The 9,619-nt window shown below is 40.4% G+C and overlaps 1 pseudogene; it reads left to right on the top strand.

The window, feature by feature from the left end:
- Window positions 1-7,882: 7,882 nt before the first annotated feature.
- On the top strand, window positions 7,883-9,211 carry LOC143530231 (3-ketoacyl-CoA synthase 1 pseudogene; annotated as a pseudogene).
- Window positions 9,212-9,619: the final 408 nt, after the last annotated feature.

The raw sequence follows: 9,619 nt of genomic DNA on the forward strand, positions 1-9,619 counted from the left end.
TATATTGTTTCAATAATAATTTGAACAAAATGATATAGGATGCTTTTAAAAAATACAGCATGTAATTTCAACCTGTTTTGAGTTTTATCTTTTGTGATTTATCATTGGTTATATATATAACATGAATTATAAATCGTGACCTAGTGAATTATAACGTATAAATCTATAATATCGTGATCTATGACGTGCAGTTCATGTTTTGGAAATAGTACTCGCAGGAGTGATAAATAGGTCATGTTTTGGTCTCTCCGAAACTGCATCCTTCAATGTGGATACGAAAGCTTCTCTGCAAGCCCATATGCAGCCCCTAGAGATGGCGGTAATCCTACATATCAATAGGTTTTAGTTAAACTTTTATATAGTGTTAAGTTATGTTGCTATGTAAAGCTTAAGTTTTTATTAAAATTGATTGACGAAAACAGCCAATCGTATATGGAAGGGGGCAGTGCCAGGTACTGGCATGCAAATGGTTCTTGTGGTTCTGCCTGATGGTCAAATATGATATGTTCTGTGAGTATTACTGAATTTTTTATTTGTTTTGGTTTTTAAATAAAATCGAAAATACTGAACTGAATTGAATTTATGAATTTTTATTTTTATTTTTTTGAATGTTAAGTATTTTATAAGAGTTTAATTAAATAGTGTAAACCAAATATTTTAAGCAAAATGTATAATAATCACTTATCTAACAAAAAGATTTTGGCCCCAAATTTTAAGCCCAAATCCATTACTTTGTGTCAAATTTTTTTTCCGGCCATAAGTTAGAAACCAAAATGATAAAACTGAAAAAAGCGATTTGAACAAAATTTATGTGTAGTGCCCCGTTTTGTATTTTATCTTTTGTATTTACTTAATCTATTAATGATGTATCAAGTTAGCTTATCGGTTTTGTTTATTGTATGTTTGGCCCAAACCTATGCAATGTTGAGCCCATTGGGCCACCTTTTGAAAAACAAAATCGTATCCTCTCACCAACTCTCTCCTTACTCCTTTTTCCTTACCATTTCGGGTAATAACCAAACACAAACAAGATCCGAGATCTCGGTTGCGTACTAGTAATTTCTGCTAGCTAATAAGTGAGATTGATTCAAGAACTTAATTGTTTAATCTGCTCATCGGACCTACACAATGGTAATAAGACTCACTTCTCAATACTTTTCTTTGAGTGCTTGAAATTTCAAAGACGGTTTACCTGGGAGTCTGGGATGTGTCAAAATCTTCCTTGTGCCTTACAAATCTGGCTTATAAGCCCAGCCCCAAGACCTCATAGAAATTCTTGTTGCAATTAAAATTAAAAGGTTAATAGTTTTTTTAATGAAGTATAAACGCTAATTAAATCTAGAGTAGACACTGGATCTCACTGAAACCCCCAAAATCTAACTTAAATTACCTTTTTTCTGTCATGCACACCAATTGTTCGACCTTTTGCCTCAACCAAACTTCTTGATTTTTCACTCTTGTTCTTTCTATTTTCCTTTTGGGTTCTTAAGGGGGTATTTTGAGTTGGATTTCTACCCATTTTGCTTTGTTTTGGAGTTATACCTTCATCCCCTTATGCCTTAGCGGTTGTTGTGGGGTGCTAGATGGGGGGTGAGCAACCCGTAGTTGCTCCCCTCCTTCGAGTGTGAGGGGTTTGGTCTTTGATTCTTGCTCTAACTCATCTCGAGTCGGGGTCTTTAGGGGTCCGGTGTCTTTTGTGATTTGTCTGTTTTCTGTTCTCGTGTGTACATGGCTACCATATAAAGAATTTGAAACGTAAATATAGGAGGGCTTGGTCCTAGCTCCACTTACGGTTTAAGGCCATGCCCCTTTAAGCATTTCCACGAGTGTAAGGATGGTAGACCTGGGTCCTCGGGGTTTTTCCGCCTACTTGAGCACATGCAAAGTACCCATTTCAAAACGGATACTCGGAAGAACCTTTTAAAAGACGCTATCTCTAAGGATTTAGACCTTTTTATAGATGTTGGGGAAGCCATTCGGGCGGGGGATAAATGGTTATGTGGGAGGTGCATGACGTTGCATGCCCTTAGCAGGGGGTGCAAGCATGCTGATGGTGTCTATTCTTTTCTGTGGATTCTGGAGATGCTAGAGAATTCATCGTTGGGATCCAGAAACCTAATCGTGTGTCTGTGGATAGGGACCCAGGTCCATCTGTGGGAGTGGTTGGGGAAGTATCCCTTTTGGAACGGGATTTCTCCCTTCCCATTCAAATGGTTAAGAGCATCCCCCAAGTTGTAGTTTGGCGTTTGCTCAGACTTTGGCATGCGCTTTACGAAAAGTAGTGGATTCACCAGGCTCTATTGAGAATTGGGTCAAATTACTATTGTTGCCGCGTTGTACTTTAAGGGTGGTGAAACCTTCCACTAGGCAGGAACGCAGGTCAGGGAATCGAAAGTCTTTGCAATGTAGTAGCATTCAGCAAGCACTTGCGGTGTGGAAAGATGGATCTGGTTTTGCTGACTTGGTTCTTTCTCTCTTTGATAACGTGGGGGAGCACTTTTTCTAAAAGAGAGGTGGGAGGGGAGGAGGGTTCTGAAAACAGCCTCAATATTAAACAATGTCTCAGGAAAGTCAGGGATGGTCATTTCACAGCTGATGTCAAGGTATTATGCTCAAGTGGGGTTGCCCCTCTCGGAGATTCAACCATGAAAACCCTCATTGATAAACACCCAGTGGTGTCGCCTCCGTCGTTGCCTTCTAGCTCTGTCGCCCTGCCTACTCTCTCTGTGGATGGGGACTGTGTGCTTAGATGTATCCGATCATTTCCTAAAGGGACCTCATGCGGGAGAGACGGGATGCGGGCGCAACACTTGTTGGACGCTCTTACTGGTGAGGGATCAGTGACTTCCATGGGTCTGCTCTCAGCCATCATTGAAGTCGTCAACTTATGGCTAGGGGGTCTGTGCCCCAACGTGCTCGCTGAGTTTATTGCTTCGGCCCCCTTACCCCTTTATTAAAGCCGTATAATGGAATTCGGCCCATTGCTGTGGGGGCTATCTGGCGTAGGTTGGTTTCTAAAGTGGCTATGAAGATGGTTGGGAAGGAAATGACTAAGTGTTTAGGGGACTTTCAGTTTGGGGTCGGACCCCTAATGGGGCAGAGGCGGTGCTTCACAGCGCGAACCGTTTTCTTAACTCCTTTCACGTGGACGACTCTTTAGCTATGCTTACCGTGGACTTCTCCAACGCCTTCAATATGGTCGACCGCACAGCCCTTCTCAGGAAGTTCATCATCATTGCCCGTCTATCTATCTATGGGTCCAGTTCCTTTATGCCCAGCCGGCTAGGTTGTACGTTGGTGATGACTGTATAGGGGTACTACTGGGGTTCAGCAGGGAGACCCCCTTGGGCCCCTCCTCTTTGCCTTAGCATTACACCCTTTTGTTCTCCGGGTACAAAATGACTGTAACCTCCCATTTCATGCTTGGTACTTGGATGATGGGACTATTATTGGTGGTGCCAACGAAGTCGCTAAAGCCCTAGACATTATCAACTCGGAAGGGCCATCATTGGGGCTGCAACTTAATATTAAGAAAACCGAGGTTTTTTGGCCAGCGTGTAATGGGGTGAAAGTCAAAGATGGGCTCTTCCCTAGTGGGATTGGTAAACCAGAGAGAGGGGTAAAGCTCCTTGGAGGGGCTGTTAGTCGAGATCCTTACTTTATTAAGGAGTTGGCGAGGCGGAGAGCATCTCGTGCGGTTGATCTTATGAAACTCTTACCTTGCCTTAGGGATCCCCAGAGCAAACTCCTCCTGCTTAGGTCTTGCATGTGGGTTGCTAAGTTGCTTTTTGGGTTACGAACATGCCACCCCCATATGATTGATGATGCGGTATCCTGTTTTGATAAAGGGCTACGAGAAGCCATCGAAGACATAGTTGTATGTGGAGGCCCGTTCTTTGGTGATCTTCAGTGGCGACTTGCATCTTTACCGATGCGCTTAGGGGGTTTAGGCCTTCTTTCGGCTCATGATGTTGGAGTTTACACTTTTGTAGCGTCGAGGGATAGCGGAGTTGTCGACTTGGACTCAGACTACGTGCAGGCCCTGGAGCGCCTACAGACTTTGACATTGGCGGTTTCTCTAATATGGACACCGCCCCACCAAAGCCTCAAAAAACTTTGGCGAATGCCCTTTTTGGTAAAATTGCTCAGAGCCTGGGAGAAGTTTTTGGATTGTCCCCCCGACAGAAGGCGGTTATTGAATGCCTACAAGGTCCTCATGCCCAAGATTTTCTGACAGTTATCCCGATTGATGGCTTGGGCCAAAGCATGTCTGCGGTCGAGTATAGGGCCATTCTTAAGTACCGTTTGATGGTCCCAATGTACCCAGAAGACGAAACATGTCTGATCTGCCGTAAGGCTTGCCTGGATAAATTCGGAGAGCATGCGGTTCATTGCAAGGAGATGCCTGGGTTCAAATACCGACATGATTGGGTGCGGGACGTTCTTTGGGACATCTTAAGGCGAGCTGGGATATCAGCTAAAAAGGAAGCCCCCGTAAACTTCCTTACAGACCCCATGGAAGGGAGCTCCACTCTACGACCGGCAGATTTGCTCGTCTTTGGTTGGGCCGGGGGAAAACACGCTTGTGTTGACCTCACAGGGATATCTCCTTTAGCTGGTTTGAGGGATAATGGGTTTGTAGCTGGGCAAGCAATGAAAAGGGCTGAAACGAAGAAGATGGAGAAACATGCTAAAGCCTGCGAAGAGAACCAACATGTTTTTGTCCCTCTGGCTTTTGATACATTTGGCTCCTTGGCACCGGAAGCTATCTGTTTCCTAACCAGGGTCCAACAGGTTGTGCATAGCAATGTGTCGACTCCAAAGGAGCAGGGGTATGTCTTTAGCATGTTAGGGTTTGCAATTCAGAAAGGGGTGGCGGCGCAGCTTGTTGCCCGCCTACCTGCTATATTGATGTAATATCTATGTTTCTATATATTGTAGTTGGATCCGTTTCTAAACTTAATTAAGTAATTTATAAAAATTCAATAAATAGTTTAAACTGATTGTTTAAGCGCAGTTGTATAAAAATAAGTTATTCATGAATAAACATAAGATTTAGGCCCACATAATGAATTTTGTGCGAAATTTTTTTTCCCATAGTCCAACTAGTAAATTTGAAACCAAACCGAAATCAAATGGTTTTAAAAACCCAAAAACCAAATTTTTAGTTTTTGCTTCTATTTGATTTCAAAACCGACCAAACACAAACACGCCTGTATTTTGGTCCAAAATCGTAACCGTAACTGAACTTTTGGTTAACCAGAGATAATAACCGATTGGTTTTGGTTAAGTTGGTTTAGGTTAATTGGTTTTACATGTTGAATCTGTCCGGCTATATGTCGGTTAATCAGTAGCTAGATCTGGTTAGGAAATGTTTGGGTCTGAATAAACTTGCCAAAAACGATGTTATTGGTAGACATTTGGGATTTGGGCTTGAATAATGTGAGCGTTATCATTTGACATTTGTATATATTACATAGTGGGTTGTTCGGTTAACCCTGGTTTTTCTAAACCTTGGTTGGTTCGATTTTATCTGGGACATAACAATTATTAACCATAACCGACCCACTATTTCAGTTTTCAAAAAACTCTCGTTAGTTTTGTTTAGGTTCAGTTTTATCAATGCACACCCTAGTATCATTATTACAGAACATTAATGGTATGGAAATTGTGCAGGCAACCCTAGTATTAGGTTGTTACATAATATTAATGGTATTGAATTTGCGCGCAGGCAACAACCCGGAGCCCCGGTGCCAGCTGTGAGACCCTCTCGAAGAAATGAGTGTGGCACAATGGGTCAGCGGTAGGGCCGGCCCGTATGTAAAAGAAGCCCAAGCTAAGGCTTTGGGCCTCCAAGTTTTTGAGGCCTCAATTTTTAAAATATCTATCTTTATTATTAATATAAAATATAATTTAAATACAATAGTAAGTTTGGCTGCTCTAGTTCAGTGATAAAGTTCCATGCTTGTGTTGTGGAGGACCTACTATCGAATCCCATCTTCACTATAAAAAGTTTCTTTTTCTTTTATATTTTTTTATCTTACCATGAGGGGTAGAAAACTAGAAATAGTAGTGCCTATAATTCAAAATTAAAGAGATCCAATATTTTCTTGTGTTCTAAATGCAATTGTTTTTTCTTTCTTTCAAAATAAAGGATTATAAAGCATTTCAAGTCATTTTTTTATAATAGCATGCATAATATATAGTTTTCAGTTGTAATAAAAAATATTTCGACTCTAGAAGCTAAAATACAATGTCTATTTCTCTTAAAACTAAGATGATATATGAACATTATAATTGTAAATGCCTATATTGAAAATGTCCAATGTGTATGATGTTGTGCACAAGATGTTTTTGAATACCGTCCAATCAATTTACCTTAATGTCGTGTTTCAACAAATTTATATTTTGGTTGGTTTCTTTTAAGAAACAAATCTAGAGAAATGAAAATGAATCATTTTTATATCTAACGTATTTATTTTATTAACTGTGAAGCAGAATTAATAAAACAAATGAAAATTACAATACCAATTTTTTTTTTATTTTTTTTTTATTTTTGTTAAAGGCCTCAAATTTTTTATTCGTTTTGGGGCACCAAAATGATTGGCTCGCCACTGGTCTGTGGGAGGAAGGGGGCGGCGGGTGGTGATGATGCTACCTGTGGAAGGTATTGCCCCTATTAATTAATAACTCATGGTTCATGGATTAGCCGTGAAGAATGAGACACCCTACGACTGCCACCCTACCGCCATCAAAACAAAGAAAAAAAGGTTATTAGTTTAGAATGAAGTTGTAGCTTTGAATATATCTTGTTATGGTGTTTATGTAGTTGATTGTAGTGGAAAACATGTTTGAGTTGGTGATCATATGTCCATGTAAACTATACTATATACTTAAATCAAAGCTTAATTTGCTTGATTTTTGTCATAATATTTAATATCAATAACGTACAAAAATATCATCCAGAATTAAGAAAGGGGAAATTTGTTTTTTTTTTTGAACGGCCAACTAAGTAATGCCGGGTACTTCGTACGCGGCACCCATTGGTTAAAGGTAGCCCGAGCCGGCCACTACTCTGGACGGACGGAGCCCCTAGCGGTTCACCTGTTGAGGGATTCACCGGATAAAACCCGACCCCCGCGCCCGCCAAACGGCACGACAGCGAGGAGCTGGTAAAACCGGGTGAGATCAGGACTCGAACCCTAGCAAGCCAGGGTCATCCCTCATATCTCCCATATAAGTTGGTGGTAGTGAGGTTTGATCCCCCTACCTCTCACTTGTAAAGTGAATGCTCTACCATTGAGTCACAACCAACTTACAAAGAGGAAATTTGTTAAAATTATAAAAGCTTAATTAACCAAACAATTTAATTAATTATGTAGTGGTGTCACATTTCAAGTGATAAGTGTTCGAATGTCAAAAAGGCCTAGAGAGTAGGATTAGTTGGCGTGAAAATTTACAGGATAAAAAATTAAAAGGTACATAGTAAATAGCCGCAACCTATCCCCTTGCCTAACTTTTGATAGATAACTAATTAGTTACTATTAGACCATCTCTTTCCTTCATCTAGAACTTTATCCTCTCCCTTTCATATTTGATCACAGATTTCTTAATAAATATAGTTTCTCAATGAGTTGTAGCTCACAGCATGTTTATTCTTTGATCTCTTAATGGCCGAAGTTACCATCAAACTCCATCATAAGTTAACATGTTTCTTACAAGATTCATATAAATAAGTATTTCATATAAATAAGTGAGACTAAAAACATAGACAATTACAGACTAACGGCAGATAGACGGGTAACAAGCTGCGCCGCTACCCCTTTCTGAATAGCAAACCCTACCCTACTAAACAAAACGTTCCCCTTAGCATGAGCAAACTTAGCCATGGCTATTCACTTCTGCTCCCTTTAGCTCTCACTCTCACTTTCCTTCACTTCTTACGAGTTTACTTATCAAAACGTTCAAGACCGACCTATCTTGTCGACTTCACTTGCTTCCAACCCGATGACCACCTTAAAAGGTCCACGAACGGCCTCCTAGAAATGGCCCAAAACACTACGGTTTTTAATCAAGATACAATGCATTTTCAACGTCGCATCATATCCAAATCCGGATTAGGGGATCAAACATATGTCCCCCTGGCCCTGCGGCTAATCCCTTAATATTAAATTGGGAGACAGCTTTAGCCGAGGGCCACATGGTCATGTATGGTGCACTCGACTCTTTGTTTCAAAAGACTGGAGTCGCACCACAAGATATTGGTATTCTGATAGTAAACAGCAGTACATTCGTCCCTAACCCGTCTCTAACTTCCATGATCATTAACCGTTACAAGCTCAAACCTGAAATCTTGAGCTACAACCTGAGTAGAATGGGTTGCAGTGCGAGTCTTGTTTCTATCGATTTAGCTCAAACTCTCCTCAAGACTCACCACGAAATGTGTGCGGTTGTTTTGAGCATTGAACCCTTCAGACTCTTATGGTACTTTGGAAATGTTCGCTTCATGGTTTTAGGCAACTGCCTTTTCCAGATGGGTGGCGTTGTGGTGATGTTCTCGAACAAGAATAGTGATCGAGCCCAATCCAAATACGAGTTAGTTCATACGGTCTGAACCCATAAAGCAGCAGATAATAATAGTTACAACAGTGTGCAACATAGAGAATATGATAAGGGTATTATCGGAGTTTTAATTTCTCGGGAACTAGTGACGGTTGTGGGAAACGCCCTAAAGAAAAATATAACAACTTTAGGTCCTTTAGTGTTACCATATTCCGAACAGTTGTTAGTTTTAGTTACTCTTGTGAAAAAGAAGATATGAAAGATGAAAGTGAAACCATACATACCCAACTTCAAGCTTGCTTTCGAGCATTTTTGTGTACATCTTGGTGGTAAAGCGGTGCTGAACGAGGTTCAGAAGAATTTGAATCTAACGGAGTGGGATATGGAGCCATCGAGGATGACGTCGTACCGGTTTGGCAAGACGTCAAGTAGTTCTAGTTGGTATGAACTAGGTTACATGGAGGCTAAAGGTCGGGTTTCTAAAGGTGACCGTGTTTGGCAAATTGCATTCGGGTCAGGTTTCAAGTGTAACAGTGTGGTTTGACGAGCGTTGAAGACTGTTCCCCCAGGTGGTTGCATAGGGGAAGCATGGTCTGAATGTATTAGTCAGTACCCGCTCAAGTTCTATATTGGTCAGGATTACGGATAATGGATAAATGCAAGCCCTCTTTAAATATATAAATATATAAATATTGATATCAGCTTAATGTAACTATGTATTAATAGGCTGTTTGGTATTCTCTTAATTGTCAACCTCTAAATGGTTCATTGTCTCTTAATGGTTAAGATGTTATCTTAAGTCTGAATGGTTAAGAGACTACCTCTTAAGCATTAAATGGTTACAGCCCATTAAGAGGTAGCATTTTAATGACCATCAAGAGGCTAACAAACGACAATGTCTATTTGTTTATGAATTCGGTTTTAATAAATAAAAATTATCAAGAAAAATAAATGAAAATTTGATATGGGTATTTTCTATAACTATATGTGCATGTGATTAATTTATTTGGACCATAAAAGTATGGTCTTTATCGGCATGTATCGAGTTAGGCCCACA

The sequence above is a fragment of the Bidens hawaiensis genome, unplaced genomic scaffold (genome assembly GCF_021521415.1).
Source record: "Bidens hawaiensis isolate Kalapana, Puna unplaced genomic scaffold, B.hawaiensis_p1.1 tig00008869_1, whole genome shotgun sequence".
Classification (NCBI taxonomy): domain Eukaryota; kingdom Viridiplantae; phylum Streptophyta; class Magnoliopsida; order Asterales; family Asteraceae; genus Bidens; species Bidens hawaiensis.